At 41.8% G+C, this 23,941-nt stretch overlaps 1 protein-coding gene across 2 annotated transcripts in view; it reads right to left on the bottom strand.

Moving 5' to 3' along the window:
• LOC126259481 (methyl farnesoate epoxidase-like) overlaps window positions 1-23,941 on the bottom strand; it is a 335,865-nt gene that overhangs the window by 106,227 nt on the left and 205,697 nt on the right. The gene's annotated exons all lie outside the window — the stretch shown is intronic.

The following is a 23,941-nucleotide window of genomic DNA, read 5'->3' as shown; positions in this document are numbered from 1 at the left end:
CATCCACATGATCGCTAAAGGTTTCGGTTGTAGTACTGTTTAAGACTGGATATTTGCCCGATATCTGATGGTAGATTTATCTGTTGTAGTAGTGGACAGTGTTAAACCTAACTTAGGATTGCAGTTGTTTTGCGAGGGGCTGGTTGAGCCGCCATGAAAGTCTCATAAAATGTTCAAACGTGTGTGAAATCTTATGGGACTTAACTGCTAAGGTCATCAGTCACTAAGCTTACATACTATTTAACCTAAATTATGGACAAACACACCCATGCCCGAGGGAGGACTCGAACCTCCGCCGGGAACAGCCGCACAGTCCATGACTACAGCGCCTCAGACCGCTCGGCTAATCGCGCGGCGTGGAAGTCTCCCTCAGCCAGATGTCATAAGGGTGTGTAAACCCATGAGGTGCTGTTGGTTGGTATTTATATGCTGGCTCATCTTAATTTTGAGACTAAGTAGATAAAGCATTATCTAGCCAACATTTGGTTGTATGGAACTGTAGGCCCTAAGGTCACTTCATGATTGATATTTAACGAAGTTTTCGAAAAAATAATTATTAAAATCTGTTATTGGCATTTTGGTGCCGTGTCACATTGAGTGGTGGAGCTCAGCACTATGTAATGTGATAAATTACTCCTGAAATCAGCTGATTCTGCAATCAATGACAACCCACTTAAAAATTCTTTAAAAATTGTTGTTACTGTGTCTGCTTTGGTAATTTATCAGTGATAACGCGTTATAAGTCAGTTCTGAGATTGCCGAAGTACTGTTTAAACTGTCTTTAGGAGAAATGAAGTTATTATGTCATTTTGCTGCTGTGTTGTATTACGCAGTTTAGTTTTACGGTAACTACGTGTTATTATGTGAGCTGGTAAGTCACTGCTGAGGTTGCTGACGCAGTGTTTACCCTGATTTAAGGAAAAGTTTATTAAGAATTATTTTGTCATTTTGCTGCCATGTTGTATTTCATAGTTTAGCTAAACGGTGACTGTTCATTAGTATTTAAGCTGATATGTCACTGCTGATGTTGTTGGAGTGTTATTCAATTTGCACTTAAAGAAAGTTTCTTGAAACCTGTTATTGTAATTTTGGGGCTGTAATCATCAATTGTTTTTATTCTTCTAGATTTTATTAATTTCTTGGGACTAAAATGGTTCAAATGGCTCTGAGCACTATGGGACTCAACTGCTGAAGTCATCAGTCCCCTAGAACTTATAACTACTTAAACCTAACTAACCTAAGGGCATCACGCACATCCATGCCCGAGGCAGGATTCGAACCTGCGACCGTAGCAGCAGTGCGGTTCCGATCTGAAGCGCCTAGAACCGCTAGGTCACAGCGGCCGGCTACATCGTACATGCTAGGCAAATTTTATGCAAGGATGTTGTCATGAAAAACACCAGGAACAAACCAACATTGTTTCCACAATGCCTCTGACCCATTTTGCTTTTTTCAGTTGTGGTGGTAAAGTAGTGGCTGAGTCGTTGCTTAGTTTCTAGGTCAGACTCACAATACCACGTCTGGTCACCTTTAATGTTTTGATAAAATCCGTCTTGTAGCGTGGTTACGTCGTACTGCCAACTGCGAAACCGGCGGACGCGTGAGAGAATGTTAATGCGAACAGGCATTCTGACCTAACTGACACTTCTGCACACAGGACGACTATCATTCTATTCGATTGCATTTAGAGTGTTACAAATGACATTTGTGAAATAATTACTTGTTTTGTTACGCTGATGTTTGTCACTTATAAAAGCCAGTGTTTAATTTAAGTGGTGTTGACATCATTGGTGAAGGTAATGCTACGGATACACTGTCCAGTCACGTTAATGTGACCACTTGTCAAAAGCCTCAATGACCACCTTTTGCAACGAGAGCCTTGCAGGAAGGGAGTAAATCAAGTTCTTGGAGGTACTGACAGGGGTGTGGAGCCATGCACACTCCAATGCCGTGGCCAGCTGCGCTAGAATTTTCGGTTCATTATCCACGGTACAAACAGCCCGATCGAAGTGCTCCCACAGATTCTCGACTGGAATTAAATTAGGGAAGTTTGGTGGTCAGAAGAGTACGGTAAAATCATCTTGCATCTTTTCGGACCACAAATGTACACTGCGAGCTGCATGGCATGTTACATTGGCCTGTTGATAGATGTCATAGTGAGAAGGAAAAACAAACTGCATGAAGAGTGGACAAATTCCCCAAGGAGAGATGCGTACTTGTGTTCATCCATCGTTGTTTCCAGGAAGTCGAGATAACCCGGGGAATGCCATGAAAACATTCTCCAGATGATAAAGCTCCCTCCTTGTTGTGGGGTGTTTGTTTCCAGAAGTTTCACGCCACCCACGCAAGAAACCATCAGTCTGATGGAGCAGGAAAGGTGATTCATCCGAAAAGTCACTTAGTGGACGCCTAGTTGCGGTATTAACGTGCTGTTTCCTGTATTCGTTGTTGATGAACAGCAGTCAGCATGGATTCATAAGCTGGGTACCTACTGTGGAGGCCAAGACGCAGCAATGTCCACTGAACGGTCTTTGAGGAGACACTACTGATAGCCCCTTGGTTCATCTGGGTGGTTAGATGCTCAACAGCTGCACGTCTGTTCGATCGTATACACCTTTACAGCTGTAGTCCACCCCTGTAACCTATGGCCCGTGTGCACCACAGTTGCTTCGGCTCTAGTTTTGGATAGCGCCATTTTCCCAGGGACAGTGCACTTTAACCACGGCAGCATACGAACCATTTACAAAATAGCCGCTTCGTAAACACTTCCACCCTTAGGCCTAAAGCCAATGATGATCATGCTCTTTTAGACGTCAGCTAAATCGCTCAATTTCCGCATTACAACAACTGCACTGTTTTCCGTGTTCCCCGACATGCCTTACATACACTCCGCTGCTAGTGCTGCCACCTGCTGTCTGTGAGGGGTTATTGAACGCTGACGTCGAACTTTGGTGGTGTCACAATAACGCGACGGGGCCGTGTAATGCTGATATGGGGGTGGGTTTCTTTGGGAAGTGGTGGCTGCAAGAAATAATCATATTCAACAGGAATATCAGCGTTTATTGATAATTGCCTTGTGCTTACAAATTAAGACTTTAGCACCAAGGGCCGGCCGAAGTGGCCGTGCGGTTCCTACGCGTTGCAGTCTGGAACCGCGAGACCGCTACGGTCGCTGGTTCGAATCCTGCCTCGGGCATGGATGTGTGTGATGTCCTTAGGCTAGTTAGGTTTAAGTAGTTCTAATTCTAGGGGACCGATGACCTCAGATGTTAAGTCCCATAGTGCTTAGAGCCATTTGAACTATTTGAATGTACGATGTAGGTTTGCGGCAATGTCTCGCAAACAGCTGCAATTAGAAAAGTGTTGCAGTCAGCGAAAGACGACCTTAATTTGAGAGTGCCCAGTGTATTCGAAGTGCCATGCGAATGTGGTGAAATGTACTTAGGGTACACAATCCACATAGTGCACGAACACTGCACCGAACATGCACTGATTTGACAAAAGTCATAGGATACATCCTAATATCGTGTCGGAACTCCTTCTGCTCGGCTTAGTGCAGGAACTCGTCGTGGTATGGAGTTAACAAGTCGTTGGAATAGCCCTGCAGAAATATTGCATCATGCAGCCTCAATAGCCGTCTATAATTGCGAAAGTGTTGCTGGTGTAGGATTTTGTGCACAAACTCATCTGTCGCTTATGTCCCATAAATGATCGATGGGATTCATGTCGGGCAATTTGGATTGACAAACCATTCGCTCAGATTGTCCAGAATGGTCTTCAAACCAGTCGCCAGCGGTTGTGTCCTGGTAACATGGCGTATTGTCATCTACAAAAATTCCGTCGTTGTCTGGGAATGTGACGTCCATGAATGGCTGAAAATGGTGTCCAAGTAGCCGAACGTAACTAATTACAGTCAATGATCCACATAAACACAGCCCACACCATTATGGAGCCACCACCAGCTTGAACAATGTCTTGTTGACGACTTGGGTTAGGCTTTGTGGGGACTGCACCACACTCGAACCGTACCATCAGCTCTCGCCAACTAAAATTCCCTAACTATTTCTGTAATGGAATGGCCTATGCAGCTAACTCCAACTACCATTCCGTGATGAAAGCCTGTTAATACCCATCGTGCGGCCATAATGAAGTCAGAAACCTTTTCACATGGATCACCTGAATACAAATGACGGCTCCTACAGTGCACTGCCCTTTTACACCTTGTGCACACTATATTACCGCCATCTGTATATGTGCATATCGATATCCCATGACTTTTCCACCTCATTGTAGCCGACACATTAAGTTCTTGTCTGTAAAGTTCACACAGCGGGCCGTAACCTTACGAAGACGCATAAGATCAGTTCTGAAGACACTAAATTCGTGTCTCATGCTTCGTCTTCATGGGGTTCTACAGCCAAATAATCACTACAATTTCACACGTCCACCAGCACATTTACTAGGGACGGGGATGTAATCTCCGTGGAAGCTGGCGACGGGTGCTGGACACGGGGTAGTAGAGAAAGTTGAGCGAGAACAATGGCTCTGGAGAGGTGGTGAACAAGTGCAGGCTTGGACAGGAAGCAGAAGTTCAACTGACACAGAGGTAAAATACTGAAACACTTCTACTCTATTAGATGAGTGTGAATAGATGGAAAATACTGGGAAATTTTGGCGAAGAGAAGGATGTAGTAATAGAGAACTGGAGAACATAGTTTTCGATTGGAGACTGATGAGGGACACTCTACAACGTAATGAGCCAGAACATTATGACCACTGTTCAATGCGAGGTTTAATTTCACCTGGTGGCGTTACGGGAATGTGACGCTATGAGAAGTGTATACCGTATTTTACGGACTACGAGAAGCACTTCTTTTCGAAAAATTACCTCCAAAATTCAGGAGCGTCTTGCAGTCATAATTAATATAAGATGTCCATTGTTTGATTTAAAATTCTCAGCAATCTTATAAATGGCCAAATATTCGATGCCGTGGGAAACCTGTCTCTATCTGGCAACATTGTATTCAATTAGGCAGCAGGAGTGCACCCATGCGATGAACCTGAGTTGCGGCGATTCACAAGCTTGTTAACACTGTCTCCCTGGCGCCTCGCCGTCACAACCGCAGAACACTGTCTAGCTTATGACGCGTCACTGCAGTCTACGGTGCCAGTGAACTTGAGAATTGAAAGTAATTTGTGTTATTGCTAACAGTACAATATTTTTGTTAGTGGCTAGTTTCACAACCGAAAAAAATAAAAGGTATTCGTATGAAGTGGGCCATCAATTGAAGGGATTAGCATGTGTAGAAGAACATGAAAACAGAGCAGCTAAGCGGCATTTCGGCTCTCCATCAACAGGAAAAACCATTAGCGATTGGCCGGCTAGTAAAGAAGAACTGAAGAAAAGAGGAAGACTAAATGTGCAAACACATGACTGAATGCAAAATGACGAGAACTAGAAGATGACGTATTGAAATGGATTCAAGGAGACTGTCAAAATGGCATTGGAGTACAAAAATGATTTAGATACACACTCGTAAGCTAGCGCTACAGTGGAACTTAACAGGCTTTAAGGGTGGAGTTGGTTGGTGATACAGGTTTATGAAGCGTCATGGACTTAGCATAAGAACCAAAGCCAAAATATCTCAGAAAATGCCACAAGAGTATGAAGAGAAAATATTGTATTTCTATCGCTTTATTATTCAACATCGAAAGGAAACCAGTATGGAAATAAGCCAGGTAGCGAATATGGACGAAATTTCTCTGACGTTTGATGTGCTGAGTAACAGAACTGTTGCCATGAAAGGTGCTAACACTGTAACTATAAAAACAAGTAGACATGAAAAAATGCGCTACGCTGTTGTTGTACTGACGGTACTAAACTTAATCCAATGATCATTTTCAAGTGCAAAACAATGCCAAAATCTTCTGACACATCGCCAGGTGTTGTTCATGTCCATGACAAGAGTTGGATGGACGAGATTAGTATGAAATCATGGATTAATAAAGTGTGGGAGAGAAGGAAAGGTGCTTTAAGAATGGTTCTCTTCTTGTGCCAGATCAGTTTAGCCGTCATTTGCAAAATTCTGTGAAAGAGAAATTGATACAGAGATGTACAGAGGTTGCTGTTATTCAGGGAGGACTTGCTTCACGATTTCAACCTCTTGATACCACGACAAAAAAAAAAAAAAAGTTTAAATCGTATGCCAGAGAGAAATGGAACAATTGGATGATGAACGAAACTCAACATGAATTCAAGCTGAAGGGACCTTTAAAACGACTTGTAATCAAACAAGTGTGTCAGTGGATGAAATAATCGTGATCTTTAGTGAGAGAAGACATTATTGTTAAATCTGTCAAGAAGTGCGGCTTCTCGATGGCATTGAAGACTATGTTATACACGACAAGGACAATGATGACGACGAAGAGAAAGAAGAAGAAGAGGAAAGTTCACACGACGATTTTCAGGGATGTTAAAGGTTAGTTAGGTTTTATAGACTAAGAATGTTTTTAGTCTATCTTTGCAATCTAATAATAAAAATTGTAAAAATATTTTTAAAAAAATGCTTAAATATTAAGTTGCGTCTTATAGTCCGTAAAATATGGTGTGTGTACCCAAAACAGAAACTATTGGGAAATCATTCTAGTGGCGACACAGGCCGCAAATGGGAAAACCATTGATATACGCGACTTTGACAAAGGGCAGACTGTTATGAGTCTGAATCTCGGACCGGGCATCTTGGAAAAGGCATAGCTGCTCAGCTGCATTTCGGGCTCCTGTCATCATCAATTATGGAAAGTGATTGAAGGACGGTGAAACAACGAGTAGGCAACGAGGCATTGGTAGTGTACGGCTCATAACAGAACGCTGTGATATGAGGCCTAAGTCGTACGTTTTCCTACGCGTGGAAATTTATCGCAGCGCGCTGCAGAATACGGCTGTATCTTTCATTTTCCGAAACAGGTCGCGGAACGCTGCGTGAAACGTTTTCCTAGGTACGGGCGGTGCCTGTCAAAAGATAATAAATTAAAGTGATGTTCTTTTATAATTTGACACGCATGCATGATAGAGTGATACGAGAACTACCTCTGACATCTTCCTTTTTTTTAATTCAATGGAAATGTTGTGCCACAGAAATAGAGATATGTTTAAGTTTTTAAGAAAAGATGGTTTTTCACACTACTATATATTTATTACGCCACATCTCCTGAACTATGTGTTGTACAGTAACATAAATTTGTAGTTGCCTTTAGTAACATATGTCGATAACGTGTACAAGCTTTCTGGTCAATAAACTAGTTAGTAACACTCAGCATTGCTGGATTAGCCCAGCGGTCTCAGGCGCTGCAGTTATGGACTGTCCGGCAGGTCCCGGCGGAGGTTCGAGTCCTCCCTCGGGCATGGGTGTGTTTGTCCATAATTTAGGTTACGTAGTGTGTAAGCTTAGGGACTGATGACCTTAGCAGTTAAGTCCAATAAGACTTCACAAACATTTGAACTAATTAGAAACAGTTAAGTTATAAATGCGGAATTTTTAGCAAAGCACCATCTGATATGTAGTAAGTACCAAATTATTTTCCTTTACATTGTGTGTGTGTGTGTGTGTGTGTGTGTGTGTGTGTGTGTGTGTGTGTGTGTGTGCGTATGTGGGAGGGGGGGAGGAGGTGAAAGAGAGAAAAGGTTTCAGAAAGGTTTTAATTTACTGTTACTATTAGTTGGAGATCGGTGGGTGCTACACTTTCTCCAAGATGAGAGCAGTATTGTGTGGTTCAATGGCGCGACGCGAGTTCTATCATTCTACGAGCAACATTGTGCTAGGCGCAGGGCAATGCGGCGCTACAGTAGTAGCGTAGGCAGCTAAGGCCGAACGTGCAGTGCACGCACGATCTAAAAAGCTGTTAATCTGGCACTCAAAAAACTACATGGAATTTAGGGAAGACGCGAAAGACTGTATGATATTTGGAAGGGCACTGTAGAAGCGCAAAGCAGTCAGACAAATGTTCTTCCATCGTGAAGAAGGAGCGTATAACATTTTACTAACAAAACATTTGCCCGACTACGCGAAGGAATGCCACGTCCCACTGCCTTATAACACAGAATTATCAGTACTTAATGAAGTGCCTAAGCACAGCATGATACCGTTTGTAGATGTACGTGATTACACCAAAGCAGAGGGGTAAAATGTGAGGTGTGGATCCACTATTTACTTCAACGAGTACGTTCATAGTACTGATCACAATGACAACATCTAACTCGTCATAACAATGATTAAAGACTCAGAACAAATATATTTATAAATCTAATTACTTGTTTCATTCATTTTTCTTTTGATTTGTGCCCAAATGTACTCGTTTCCTTTTGGTGTCTCAACTCGGCATCAGGAATGTTCCACAAAATATGCTATTCGGATACCAACTCGAAAGCTGCTCATCCTCTGAGGCAGAGAAGCGGTCGGCCTACATTTCTGATGAATGTTTCAGTAGTTAGATCGGGACAATTAGCTTCTCCGATGGTGCCTGTGTGCACAAAACAAATACTGCAGGTGCCATCTAGTAGTTGGATCCCGCTCTGTCCTACTAACCCCCTCCACCAACCAAGCAAATCACTGCGACGTGTGGCACAACTCCTCCAGAAGCACGCAAGCCTTTTTCGTAGGTGGAGACTACAGCGGCACTGCGTTGTACGCACTCTAGGAAAACGATCTGGCATGTTGCTTTGTGCGAGTGGTGAGCGCGGTCTCGCTTCCCGCTCTGTAAAGATATGCGGCAGTCTGTGGCAGATCTGACGACAGGACCATATGGTGGTACAGATAAAAGTGCTTCGGTGGTCACTGTTCAGTGCACAACGTTGGTAATGGAGTCCTGCAGCCAAACCCCCCTGTGCTCCAATGCTGAATCAACGACGATTACAATGGACACAGGATCATCGAGACTGGCCGGTGGATCAATGAAAACGTGTTGGCTGGTCAGGTGAATCACGTTTCTTCTTCCAATAGATGTGTGGTCGTATCCGGACAAGCCATCATCCGGGTGGACGGCTGCTCGGAACATGCACCACAGCGCGGATGCAGGTCGACGAGGGGCAGCTCTTATTTTGCCATGCGAGACATTCACCTGAAATTTCATGGGATCTGTCGCACTAATCGATGGCACCATGACAGCTTTGGATTGTGCGAACATTATTGCGGGCCTCCGGCATCCTTTCATGCTTGATGTCTTCCTCGAGTCGATGGCACCTTCTTCCACGATGGCTGTCCGTAAAACGAGGCCAAGACTGTGTGACAGTGGGAAGCTACCAGCCGACAGCTCCGCGCCCACCACCCACCATCCCGTAATTTACGGCAAGTGTGTGACCTGTACGTACCAAATACCTCCGGAAATCCTACCAAAGATTTTTAGAAGACATGCCACGCAAATCGCTGTTCTATTGCATTCCAAATATGGACCAACAAGTCATTAAACAAAAGGTCCTAAGTTTTAGCTTTTCATTGAAAGATCTCAGTACTGGGACGTTCTTATACGAGGCGAAATACTGATTTTTCTAACGCGGAAACCAGTAAAGGTTATTTTGTCCTTTTTGAAATGTGTTTTCGTCACTGTAGCTAGTCAATATTCTCAGTTCCCTTAAGAGTTTTCATACATTTCATTGTCAACCTTCTGGTATGCTGAAAATTTCCCAGCGTTTCTCCGACTCACCGAACTGAAAAAGGTCTATTTGGAGTTTGTTATTTGCATTTCTCGAATTTTTGCATTCTTTGGATGTCTCAAACGCTGAGCGACGATTTTGAGTCGCTTATTATTCGCGCGCAGTCTTAGGTCAGAGTAGTTTTGTCACTGGAAGATGTGTTGGTTTTGTCATCGCTGCTTGGCAGCGTGAAGCGCGGGAGTTCCATCGTTTGAGTAGTAGCCAGACAGACGCCGAGCAGAGTACTCGTGGCAGTGTAGATGTAAAGTGAAGTGCATCTATGTTTAAATAAAATGATTTGTATTTGAATGTTGTGAGATGGAGGAGAAGTATTTGATTAGCGATTTAGAATGAAAAGACTATGAAGAGGAATGAAGGTAATATTGGCAGTACTTTTGCAAGTAGTTAGATTCATCGTTGAATGAGATATCCATATCAGGGACGTTTAGATGTTTCATTAAAGATTGAGTAGTTTTCACTTAAGGTATCTTTCGTGTTTATTAATAATTTGTCTAATATTTGTAAGAGTAAGAGTTTGATACAATATTGTCTATTGTCAATGTTAATGAGTATATTGTTTACAATATACATAAATGACTTAGTTGACAACATCGGTAGCTCCGTGAGGCTATTTGCAGATGACACGGTTGTCTACAAGAAAGTAGCAACATCAGAAGACTCGTACGTACTCCAGGAAGACCTGCAGAGGATTAATGAATGGTGCGACAGCTGGCAGCTTTCCCTAAACGTAGATAAATGTAATATAATGCGCATACATAGGGGCAGAAATCCATTCCAGTACGATTATGCCATAGGTGGTAAATCATTGGAAGCGGTAACGACCGTAAAATACTTAGGAGTTACTATCCGGAGCGATCTGAAGTGGAATGATCACATAAAACAAATAGTGGGAAAAGCAGGCGCCAGGTTGAGATTCATAGGAAGAATTCTAAGAAAATGTGACTCATCGACGAAAGAAGTAGCTTACAAAACGCTCGTTCGTCCGATTCTTGAGTATTGCTCATCAGTATGGGACCCTTACCAGGTTGGATTAATAGAAGAGATAGACATGATCCAGCGAAAAGCAGCGCGATTCGTCATGGGGACATTTAGTCAGCGCGAGAGCGTTACGGAGATGCTGAACAAGCTCCAGTGGCGGACACTTCAAGAAAGGCGTTACGCAATACGGAGAGGTTTATTATCGAAATTACGAGAGAGCACATTCCGGGAAGAGATGGGCAACATATTACTACCGCCCACATATATCTCGCGTAATGATCACAACGAAAAGATCCGAGAAATTAGAGCAAATACGGAGACTTACAAGCAGTCGTTCTTCCCACGCACAATTCGTGAATGGAACAGGGAAGGGGGGATCAGATAGTGGTACAATAAGTACCCTCCGCCACACACCGTAAGGTGGCTCGCGGAGTATAGATGTAGATGTAACATAAATTTCGTGCAAGTAATAATGTATCAGATAGTTTAAAAACAGTTTGTTAAAAGAACATTTCACCTAAGACCTTTGTCCACATCCTCTCATTTGTATTTAAGGGAATGTCTCACGCAATGACATGTATAAAATAATTTATTTATTGTTTGGAGCATTGCACTAAGCTCTCAGCGACTGTTGTTAGAGACTTGCAGCCGGCGCAGAGAGAGCAGCAAGCGCCGCGTTTCCAAGCAATTACATTATGAGGTAAGATATTTTCACTTCACGATCAGTTTGCTACGAAAATTATCAACGCACAGGGGCCATTTCATGAATAGCATTATTAGACAGATCATTAACGCACATGGACCACTTTGTTTAATTAAATAGATGAATAGTAATATTCGGGATTTAATCAGTTTGCAGCTTTTTTTATAAAGATTATAAAACACAGCCAAATTCATGCTGTATTCTCGCAGGCAGATATATTTGCTTTCTCACGCAGTTGGAAATGCACAAAGTCACTCAAAGGTAAACAACAGACAAGTTACAACCAATCAACCAAGCCAGTACGAAATCTGAAAGTAAATCAAAACAATTACATTAAAGGAAACTTTCAGAACGAATTTCAGATATTTGAGACTGAAGTAGTCGAAACACGTAAGTCTAGTAGGTTGATGGCCTTTGTCTCACGTGGCTCTGAAAGTGAACTTAGGCTGGCGAACCTAACATACAACTTATGAGGTTGGGGATGGGGAAACAATCATAGGACAACAGCTGCTTGTAACATTAACACACTACCCATTGACATTAATGTTACAAGTAGCTCTCTCTCCCTCTCCCCGCTCCCCCTCTCAGACCCCCACCCCGATCAAACAAGGGGTTCTGAAACGTCTGTGTCGGATGTTCATGGCAAACCTTGTGAACAACGTTCACTGGTACGCCATCACGTACGAACAACATTTCTATTCGTTGCTACAGTGACACAGTCTCCAGCAAGGTAAGCAATATTTTAATGAGGAAGTCCATATACTGCACCTCAATTAATCTTTGTGGTAGCATGTATGGCCCTATTAATCTGTCGCCAAGTACGCTTGCCCATACGTTAATGGAAAATCGGTGTTGATGCATTTATTCCTGAATTACTTGGTGATTTACATCTACCCATACATGCTGGCTATAGAAATTCACAGCACCATATCTTGTGCACCTTGCTTCATAGGTAAATAAAATCTGGATGTGAGCAGAGGATCTACGGCACGATTCTACAACAGCCATTGGCAGAACCGCTAACTGCCATGATGATCCTGTGGCCTTTGGACCTGAACGCGCTGCGGATGATATGGGTGCAGTAATTGTTCAGGAAGTACTCCCCAGATAAGAGAGTGAGACATGCCTTCTGCTGCTGCTTCTAATCGTCGCACACTGTTCTCAGGAGTTTCTTGCACCGAACATAACACACGATCCTCCGTCAGGCGTGTGGACCGTGCGGGACCTTCCACTGTCAGTTTTCCGAGATGCAAGGGTACCTGTGCCCCTCATACGCCGAAAAAGTCAGCCGACCAGCTTATCAGAGGGCACTGTGTCCTGTGGAAATTTTCAGCGTAGGTGTAAAGGGCTCGTAGCTAAACCGTAACAGAATATCATATACGTCACTTCACCTGTCGAGTAGTAGCCTTCCATTGCTAACAACTGGTGTACGAGAGAAAATGTAAATGTACTACACCATTTGTACGTAAAAACAGCGCAATAACATTAAAAACATAAGTGAATCTGGTTTTGGAAGAAGGTGAAACACCATGGTATGTACGATGAGGCTCACAAACACGACGGAAACTAACGTAGCCTTACCGAAATTAGAAACAAAATAGTTGTTATTATCATACAGCGCCATGGAACCATAATTCTTTCCGTCGATCCACCGGCACTATAGGAGCGCGGGCGACAATAATTGTCGTCGCGGCCGAAGTTTCGTTCTGTCATCATTTTTACTCGGATCTCACCATTGTTACTCGGATTTCAGTTTTGATTCGAAATTAAAATAATTCTGAATGATAACGTCTTCCTTTACAAAAAAAAGTCGCGGTCTGCAAGGAGAAGGCACGGGGTCTCCCATGCGCACCACTGGCCACAACTTGCCGACCGCTCCTCTAAAAGGACTGCGATTATGCCGAACAACAGCTTTATTTTCTACCTTAAAAAGTATAGTATTATAATATTTTTAGTTTTCCTTGAGTAGGTGAGTTGAAAACTATTTAAAAATTTGTTAATGAGACATTAGTAGAAACCTCTTGGGATACGAGAAACACTGCACAATAATCTAGAATTGATGACTGGTGTTGTCCGCAGAACGAGGCATGATGCAAAAGTTGGTACCTCAAGATGGCACGACAAGTAAAGATACACCTTGCCAAACGCAGCAACGAATCGGAGGCATCACCGTAGACACGTATCCTGGTGCTTCCTTACGTCGCTGCAGTCTGAAAGCTATTTACACCAACGGAAAAAAATTGCAACACCAAAAATAATTAATATAGAGTAATGAAATGTCGGAGATACATTTGTCTAGGTAACACTGCAAGATCACAGGTTGATGTAAGAACGGGATAAGCCACTGCAAATGTGAAATGCTGGCACACTGATAACAGGTGTAACTACCAGAATGTTGAATGCAAGCACGCAAACGTGCGTGCATTGTGTTGCACGGGTGCTGGATATTAAGTTTGTGGGATGAAGTTCCATGCCTGTTGCACTTGATCGGTTAACACAGAGACACTGGAGTTGTCGTCCGATGATGTCCTATATGTGCTCGATTGGAAACAGATGTTACAACAACGGTATGTGGGCGAATGTAATCCTGTTGGAAAACGACTCCTAGAACGCGTTCCATGAATGGCAGTACAACAGGTCGAATCAACAGATTGACGTACAGATTTGAAGTCAGGGTGTGTGGGATAACCAGGAGAGTGCTTCTGCTGTCACACTAAAACATCAGACCATAACTCCAGGTGTGTACACAGTGTGTCTTGCACGCAGACAGGTTGGTTGCACACCCTTAGCTGGCCTCCTCCTAACCAGCACACTGGCATTGAGGTGGAACCAGTTTTCATCAAAAAACGCAAGAGACCTCCATCCTGCCCGCCAGTGAGCTCTCGCTAGAGGCCACTGAAGTGGCAAATGGGGGAGGTTTGGGGTCAGCGGAATGCACGAAACAGGGCGTCTGGCTCGGAGCTATCCTTGAAGTAACTGATTTGCAACAGTTCGTTGTGTCCCTGTGGCGCCAGTTGCTGCTCAGATTGCTGCCGCAGACGCAGTGCGATGCGCCAGAGCCGTAGGCAAACCCAATGGTCTTCCCTCTCGGTGGTGGCACGTAACTGTCCGGAGCCCGATCTTCTCGTAACCACCACTGGCGGCAATCATGTACAGTGGCTACATTCCTGCCAAGTCTTTCTGCAATATCGCGGAAGGAACATCTGGTTTCTTGTAGCCCTATTACACGACCTCGTTAAATTCAGTGAGTGTTGATAACGGCATCTTTGTTGCCTCGAAGGCGTTCTCAACTAACATCAACTCACCAAGTTCAGTCTCAAAGGTAACTAACGCTCACGACTGTTATAGCGCGTATCAAAAGCAAACCTGATTTGCATCCTCTTAGCGGCGGTACTAACGCCACTCTTATGCGACTGGTGAGAAATTTGAATAGACGACACTTTTCAGTTGTAGAAAAACGCTTATCAATTTTCGGTTATGTCTGACATCTTCTTGGTGTTGCGACTTTTTTTCCGTCAGTGTACGTCCGAGAGCAGTGCCACTCTGACCGTTGTCTATGTAATCAGTGATCAAATGTAATCATCGCTTACGACGACATTGTTCTCGTACTACAGATTTGACCACGTGCGACTAGAACATTTATACTGAATATTATGTCATGTCAGAGACAAATAATTGGACTCTGATGTCAAACTATCACGCTGTAATAAAGTGCCAAATGTCCCAAGTGTCAGCGCCAGCATCAGTTTCGTGTCATCTGTGTGAACACTGCTCGTCTCCAAATTTAAGTATTTACCACGTTCAAGTTTTAAGAAATTACTAGTAATTTGTTACCCTGTTGTAGTATTCGATCGATCTCCCCTTGAACTAGACTTGTTACAATACACTACTACGTCTCCAGTCGAAAGACACAGAGTGCTCCAAAATGAAACTGCACTAGGCTCACACCTACGAGTCACTGGATTCTGAGCATGATTTGTTCGTTTGTGGCTCAGGACGAAATGTGTTGACGAACACAAAACGAAGAACGCAAGGATCGAGGTATGCCGGCCGGAGTGGCCGAGAGGTTCTAGGCACTTCAGTCTGGAACCGCGTGACCGCTACGGTCGCAGGTCCGAATCCTGCCTCGGGCACGTGTGTGTGTGTTGTCCTTAGGTTACTTAGGTTTACGTAGTTCTAAGTTCTAAGGGACTGATGACCTCAGATGTTAAGTCCCATAGTGCTCAGAGCCATTTGAAACATTTTATCGAGGTGTGATCAACATCTGAGCACGCATGGAGCAAACTCATCTTAGGCTAATGTGAGGAAGTTGGTCAGTGTATCATGTTATAGCTCCTTACTTTCCTTTCCTCTCTTTCTTTCACCGAATCACTCCACTGTTATTCAGTCAATAACGCATTATAAACGCAGAGAGTTGAGGACCACACATTCACACAGAACTGACACAGAATATCCATAGAAACTGTTTCAAATTGTTTCTCAATTAAATTACAAAAGGTACTGCTCCTGTACAAAAAAGTAGTCGTTTGCATAAGTAACACTGACGCAACTGTTTTAGATGATATTGTTTGGTTTTCTACAAATTTTTAGACCCTCTCTTGAGAACAGCTGGATTATTTACTTTGCTTATGGACAGCAGATCTCGTTTACAGCGCTTTGCGAATAAACGCACCGTACAAAGTACTAACCACCGCCTGGAGATACCTCGCTCATTCCGTGTAACGCACCTCTACTTATCCCTGATAATAGCCTCAATTCAGCGAGAAAGAGTGTGTCCAAGTGTCTTCAAATATGTTATATCCAGCTGAAGGCACTCTAGTCCGATTCACCAACGACGACGGTTCGCGTAGGTCGAGGAGGAGGAGGAGATTAGTATTAACCCTCCCGTCGACAACAAGGTCATTACCGACAGAGCACAAGCTCGGATTAAGGAAGGATGGAGGAGGAAAGCGGCAGTGCCCTTTCAAAGGAACAATACATTAAGCGATTCAGGGAATCACAGAAAACCTAAATCAGGATTCAAAAGCTGCGACATGAACGTGAACAGAATAGTGATCCGAAAATGAAGAATAAATTTATTTCAGGTTTATGATCAGAAATATTGCAGGGCCTCAGACTACCGGTTTCGGTCAGGAAATACCATCTTAAGATCTGCAGCAAAACACAAATACAACTAGTGTATGTCTACAACTTAAAATAATAAAATAGTCCATGACGAAAAGAGTTACTGAAATATATTTGAAAATTATGCGCTTTCAATATGACGAGGAATACTTATTTATAAAAAAGAATGTCCTAATGTACTGGAGACGTAGCGGCATGGTCGCACAGGGTAGTCGCGTGGTCTTAGGCGACTTGTCACGGCTCGCACGCCTCCACCCCCCCCGCCCCCCCGCCCCCCGTCAGAGGTTCGAGTCCTCCCTCGGGCATGGGTGTGTGTGTTGTCCTTAGCATAAGTTAGTTTAAGTTAGATTAAGTGTGTAAGCTTAGGAGCCGATGACCTCAGCAGTTTGCTCCCATAGAAATTGCCACAAATTTCCATAGTGGCATCGTCAAATGTTAAACACAAAATCAGCACCAGCATCGTCATACGTGTATAAAATATGGTATATACTATAGTCTTGTTGGCAGCAGTGGGACTGTTCAAAACGAACTGCCGTGCAGAAGCCACAAAATGTTTGTCTCGCAAGCTCGTCAGATGTCGCTACTGTATGCGTGCACATGTTCTTCAATGATGTAACTATGCGATATAAATAAAAAGAAGAATACAATTAGTAAAGTCTGTAATATGCTTACCAGATGTAAAAATCATTTTAGTAATAAAATCCAGTAACTTAAGACATCACAAAAGTTAGATTGTTTACAACGAGAAAGTTAAGCGATAATAATTCTGATACGCTCCAGTGGCAAATTATGGATGAAAATATAAAGGCGTGAGTATAATAATATAAAAAGACAAAAACAAAGATCGAAAGAAGTCCAATGAATGAAAACATACTGTAGCAAATAATCGGCGCTCTCTGTAGACGCTATGACAGAATGCCGCATAGGCGAGGCGTGGTTAGAGGAACGCAACCGCCAGCATGACCCTCGTACTCTGCGACGAGCCGTTCCAAGAAAAGAATGATAAATCCCAGTACCAGTCCATTAACAGGATTCTCTAGTTAGTGAAACATGTTATATAAACCGAGAAGGGAGATGAAAACACTAGAGTTACACGCTCAATGTGAGAAAAACGAAACGAGTTTGTAAAGCACTCTATACTATGTCGTTTCTCTTGCGTTCAGCATATACCTCGAGTGTTTTCTTGTCCCTTATCTGTTTATGTAACATGTTTCACTGACTAAATAATCTTGTTAATGGACTGGTACTGGGTTTTATCATTCTTTCCTTGGAACGGCTTGTCGCAGGATACGAGGGGGCCTCTGGCGGTTACGTTCGTCCAACCACTTCTTGCGTATGTGGCATTCTGTTGGTAGCGTCAACAGAGCCCGTTGATTACACAAGCCAACGAATTTTTTTTAAAAGCTTTTTTACTTTTTTAGCTGATCTTTACAGATTTTTACGAGTTGAATCCAAATCTTGCCTTAGCTTTTCTGTACCATCCATAGTTTTCGAGCGATATGCTTTTTATTATATAGTATAAAAATCTTATGCTATACGGTAAACGGGGGAATTAATGAAACGCTTTGTTACAACATAAGCATTTACAGTAAGCTACCTAAAACAATGATATGTGTTAATAGAGGTTTCACTTATCAGTTGGAACTGGTTTGTATTTTCTGTCTCTTTTTTTCTTTGAAGCTTCTTTTGTAGCTTTTCTACGATAGGTCGCTTGCTGAACTTCTCGGTGAAGTGACCAACAGTAGTCCCCCATCATTTGGTAGCGTTTTTCCACCACTTTAATGTCCTCGTGAAAACGCTCTCCTTGCCCCTCACTAACATCTCCCATATTGTCCGGGAAGTACTCACGGTGACTGTTCAAAAAGTAAACTTTCAAGCTCATTAAATATCCTGAAGTTTTAAACATCTTTAACATTGTAGCTATAATAGAAACACATTCTGGGTCTTTTTCATGTCCTAAGAACTTTCTAACGATTTGTTTGAATGATACCCATGCTTCTTTCTCATTTAAGGTCATTTTGGATTCAATGTTAACATCAAACATCAATTTTCTAATGTCAGATCCGACAAAGACGCCTTCTTTTAGTTTAGCTTCTGAAAGGTGTGTAAACTTTTGGCAGAGATACTTAAAACATGGTTCATATTTAGGCAAAGCCTTTACAAACTGTTTCATTGCTATATATGTAGAAGTGGTAGGGGTACGTTTTTTGGACCTACAAGGTTTTTGCGTAAATGGTTTAAAGACCCCCTCACAGACCAGTTCTTTCTGCACCAGTGTTGATCCCTAGCCCTACTGTCCCATTCACACAAGAAACATGGAAATTTGGTAAAGCCACCTTGCTGACCAAGGAGCATGCATGTTACTTTTAGATCGCCACATATCATCCAACCATGAGCAGAATAGCCTATTTTATTTAGCACTATTTCTAGGTTTTCATAGCTTTCTTTCATACTTACAGAATGTCCAACAGGTGTAGAAGCATACATATTACCATTGTGTAAAAAAAACAGCCTTGAAACTAGTTTTGGGTGAATCAATAAACAGCTTCCAGTCTTCCTTTTCGTATTCAAGACCAAACTCATTCATCAGACCGGGAATGTCTGAGCAGTACACTAAATCACCTTCTTGTTGAAAAAACTTGGAAAACTGCTGCTCTCTCTTTCTATACATGTATATGTGGTTCCAACTGCCAATAAGTTCTTTTCTATTAATCTAGAGCCAAGCAATTCAGCTTTTTCTTTCGTTAAGCTCAGATCCCGAACCAAATCGTTAAGCTCGGTCTGAGTAAACAATGTGGGCTCTAGACTTTCTGAATTACAAAGGAATTCATCATCTGTTTCATGTAAATCAGACTGTACATCAGAAAATACTTCTGTCGGAATAGAATTTAAATCATCTGGTGATTCAGGAACTGGCAAGTCTGCACCAGGCCCTACTAGTCGGATGGCAGACGGAAGGTTAGGGTAGATTATTACCTTCTTGTTTTTCGAATTATGACCAGTAATATCAACACTGCAAAAGTAGCAATCATTGGAAGGATTTCTTGGCTCCCCCCATATTATAGGAACATCAAATCCAAAGGCTTTTTTTCTCCTTTTTGCACCATTTTATAAGATCTTCAACACACACATAACATACCTTATGTGGAACCCAAGATTTATCTTGATCACCAAGTTTAGATCCAAAGTATGACAGATAAAACTTTTTCACATAGTCTGTAATGTTTCTTTGGTGTTTTGTAATCACAAATTCAACACAACAGCAAAATGTTTTTCAGCAGTGCTAACACCGTCATCTACATTCATTACACCGCCTTTTTAAACTATTTTAACTATATAAAAGCTGTTAAATTATTTAAAAAATCGCTTAATTTAATATATTTAACTGTAAAATGTGAAGATATGGTGGTTAATACAGTTTTCTAAGTATCATATTTGGATTTCCCACCCAAAAAAATATAAGAATAAGGTATTTTCAGCAAAAAAGTTCTTCCATCGTTGGCCTATGTTATTTGCTACAACATGTTTTCATTCAATGGGCTTATTTCACTCTTTGTTTCTGTAACTTTTAAATTATTCTGTGTACTCTGTAAGCTGGTTATTACTTACGCCTTTATATATTCGTCCATAATTTGCCATTGGAGAGTATCACAATTATTTTCGCTTATCTATTTCCTTTCTAACAACCCAAATTTTATCGTGTCTTAATTTATTGGATTTCATTACTGTAATGGCTTTTACACCTGGCAAGTGAACTACAGACGTTACTAATTGTTTTCTTCTTTTTATGGTATATCGTATAATTACAACACTGAAGAATATGTATATGCATACAGTAGTGACATCTGGTGAGCTTGCGAGACAAACATCTTGTGGCTGCTGCACGACAGTTTGTTTTTAACAGTAGCACTGCTGACAAGATGACTGTAGCATATACCATATTTTATACATGCATGACGATGCTGGTGCTGATTTTGTGTTTAACATTTGACGATATCACGATGGCTCCAGTACATTACGACATGCTTTTCTATAAAACAGGTATGCCTCGTCATATTTAAAGTGCATAAGTTTCACATGTATTTCAGTAATACTTTTCGTCATGATCTATTTTATTGTTTTAAGCTGTAGACATCCACTAGTTATATTTGTGTTTTGCCGCAAATCTGAAGATCGTCATTGCTGACCGAAACCGGTACTCTGAGGAGCTACAATATTTGTGAACTTAGACGTGAAATACATAAATTTTCTCTAAAACAGGATGGCCGGATGCGTGTTTGAACCGTCGTCCTGTCGAATACGAGTCTAGTAGGCTAACCACTGCGCTACCCCAATCGGTCGTGCAGGTCGGGGCTCCGACGGAGTTTGATTTATTGCCGGCTCCAAGCGACAGTTGCGGTGCTCGCATACATGTGCTATGCGTTTGAAGAAAGCGTTTATACCGTATACGAGGTGCGGCTAGAAAAAAACCGGACTGATGCTGGAAAAAACATTTATTTACAATTATTTACAATTTCATGTTATCTCCTTCAATGTTCTCTCCTCCTCGGTCTCTACACCGCTCCATACGAATTTTCCACTGTTCATAGCAATGCTGCAGATCATTTTCGGTAAGTCCATACATTACTTCCGTCGCTCTTTTACTGCTTCAACAGTCTCAAATCTAGTTCCTTTCAAAGCTGACTTGACTTTAGGGAAAAGAAAAAAGTCACAGGGGGCCAAATCAGGTGAGTAGGGTGGATGATCTAAGATGGGAATGTTGTGTTTTGCCAAAAACGTCTTCACTGACAACGCACTGTCAGCTGGGGCATTGTCTTGGTGAAGGATCCATGACTTTTTTTCTCCACAAATCGTTCCGTTTTCTCCGTACTCGCTCACGTAGGGTAGCCAGGACGCTAATATAGTAATGCTGATTCACTGTTTGTCCCTCTGGTACCCAATCAATGTGCACAATCCCTTTGATGTCAAAAAAACAATCATCATTGCCTTGAATTTCGATTTTGACATTCGTGCTTTTTTTTGTCGTGGAGAACCAGGAGTTTTCCAATGCATCGATTGGCGTTTAGTTTCGGGATCGTAAGTAAAAAACCACGATTCATCGCAAGTAATAACATTTTGTAAGAAGGTGGGAGCACTTTCAATGTTTTCCAGGATGTCAGAACAAATCATTCTTCGGCGTTCCTTCTGTTCAATTGTGAGACACTTTGGAACCATTTTTGAACACACTTTGTTCATGTTGAAACTTTCATGAAGAATCTGCCTAACACTTTCCTTGTCAACTCCTGTTAACTCAGACACTGCTCTGATTGTTAAACGGCGATCTTGTCGAACAAGTTTACCGATTTTTTCAATGTTTGCATTAGTTTTTGCTGACAATGGTCTGCCAGTGCGAGTGTCATCACTGGTGTCTTCGCGGCCATCTTTAAATCGTTTAAACCACTCAAACACTTGTGTTCGCGATAAACAATCATCGCCGTACACTTGTTGTAACATTACAAACGTTTCACTTGCAGATTTTCCTAGTTTGAAACAAAATTTGATGTTAACACGCTGTTCTTTCTGTACACTCAACATTTTCCGACGCACAGGCAAAACGTCAACTACTTAAAACAGACGCCACGGGCAGACTGAGTGCAGGAGGCAGATGAAACTCGAGCAGTAGGCGGAGCGAGGGTCACGTGACAGGCCACGCGACTTTCAGCCTTATTGCATTCGTTTTACTGTTTCACCAGTACTAGTCCGGTTTTTTTCTAGCCACACCTCGTATTATGTCTCTCGCTTGCTTAAATGGAATTTTTTGCTTAAGCACTAACACGAGAGTTGATAACTTGCAACAAACAGCTACGAGATTCAATGCAGAGCGTTCAGAACACTGATGAACGCTCATTGGCTGTCGAAGAATGCCAACAAGCCTTAACTCCACCTCCATCTTTCGTGATTCCAGCTGGAAGTGTTGATTAAATCCCGTAGAGATTCTGAATTCTTCTGGGCCTGCAGTTATAGATCTCGTGTGAGGACATTATATATTTAGTAACCCAAAATGCTGCTAGACAAAAACGTTTTATTACGCTATTAGTTTTACTGCTGTAAGCTTATTTCGGCTTCATGGCCATTATGAGGCTCAGAAACATATGCAGTTGTTAGTGCTTATATCTGTATTGATTTGTAACTAATAACTGTTTTATGCATATGTTTCGTGTTACTTTCTTCCTGACACATCGTTAACGCTTTCACTGTCTAATACCTTGTACTACTCCGAATCGTAGGTATAGCGCAGACAAAATTTGTTGCTCAGCAATATTCGTTAATAGGTATTTAATATTTTCCGTACGTTTAACAGCTTGATTTGACAACGAAGTCAACGGCTTTATATGGTTATATAATTAGCTTTTTCATCTATGGAGTTTTGCGTGGTTGTAGCAAATTCTTTGCTAATGTTTTATCCATTGTCGTGCTCTGTAGTTTCAGTAAAGTTGTGAATATAATTTTTATGTTTTAAGTCGGTTTCTTCGTTAAAATTTTTGTCTAGCTGCTTGTGTCTGTGTATACTGATTTCTATTTCTTCTAAACAGCCCTTTTTTGAGCCCTTTGGTGCTATGTGCAAAATTTGCATCGCATTTCGATCTGGTTTACACTGTGGCTTTCTGTTCCTTTGTATTTTAATTCTGTGAATAGGTTTGTGGCACTGTTTATGGTATGATCTAGGTATGTAATTTTGAAAATTCTGCCTGTTTTGCTTATGTAGAATTTTTTACAATAATTACAATGTGAAGCAGATCGAAAATTCGATGAAAATCCTCCACATAACAACAAAGGATCCAATAATGAATTATATGGAATAAATAGAAATCTACATAAACAGGCGTAAATATCGAGACAAAATTTTTGACGAACAAACTGACTAATTTGAAAATGATACAACTTTACTGAAATCACAAAACACAATAACACATAAAACAGGGAAAGACAAAAGCAACGAACATTAGCAAAGATTTATTACTACCGTACATAGCTCCATAGATGAACAAGCTCATTATGCAACCACATAAAATCGTTGACTTAGTTGTAGAATAAAGCTGTCAAACTTACAAAGAATATTAAGCAAATCTTAATGAATATTGCGTAGCAACAAATTTCACATCGGAGATATTACAATATTACATCTTTATAATTTCGTGTGTGCTACACCTACGACAAAAAAACCAAGATACATCCACCAGCAACTCCATATGTTTCTGAGCTTCATAATGGCCATGGAATAAGCTAACAGTTGTAAGAAATAACTTCACAATAAAAAGTCTTTGAATATAGCAGCGTTTTGACTTACTAAACATATAAGATTCCGTAGAGCTACCAAATGGCGGTGAGGTTGGTTGCTACGTTACACCCACTGTTCCAAATGGTCACAGACATTTGCCATACGATTACGT

This window comes from Schistocerca nitens, chromosome 5 (genome assembly GCF_023898315.1).
Source record: "Schistocerca nitens isolate TAMUIC-IGC-003100 chromosome 5, iqSchNite1.1, whole genome shotgun sequence".
In the NCBI taxonomy this organism is placed as follows: Eukaryota; Metazoa; Arthropoda; class Insecta; order Orthoptera; family Acrididae; genus Schistocerca; species Schistocerca nitens.
Note: the sequence above shows the minus strand (reverse complement) of the source record. Positions and strands in the feature narration are given on the sequence as shown.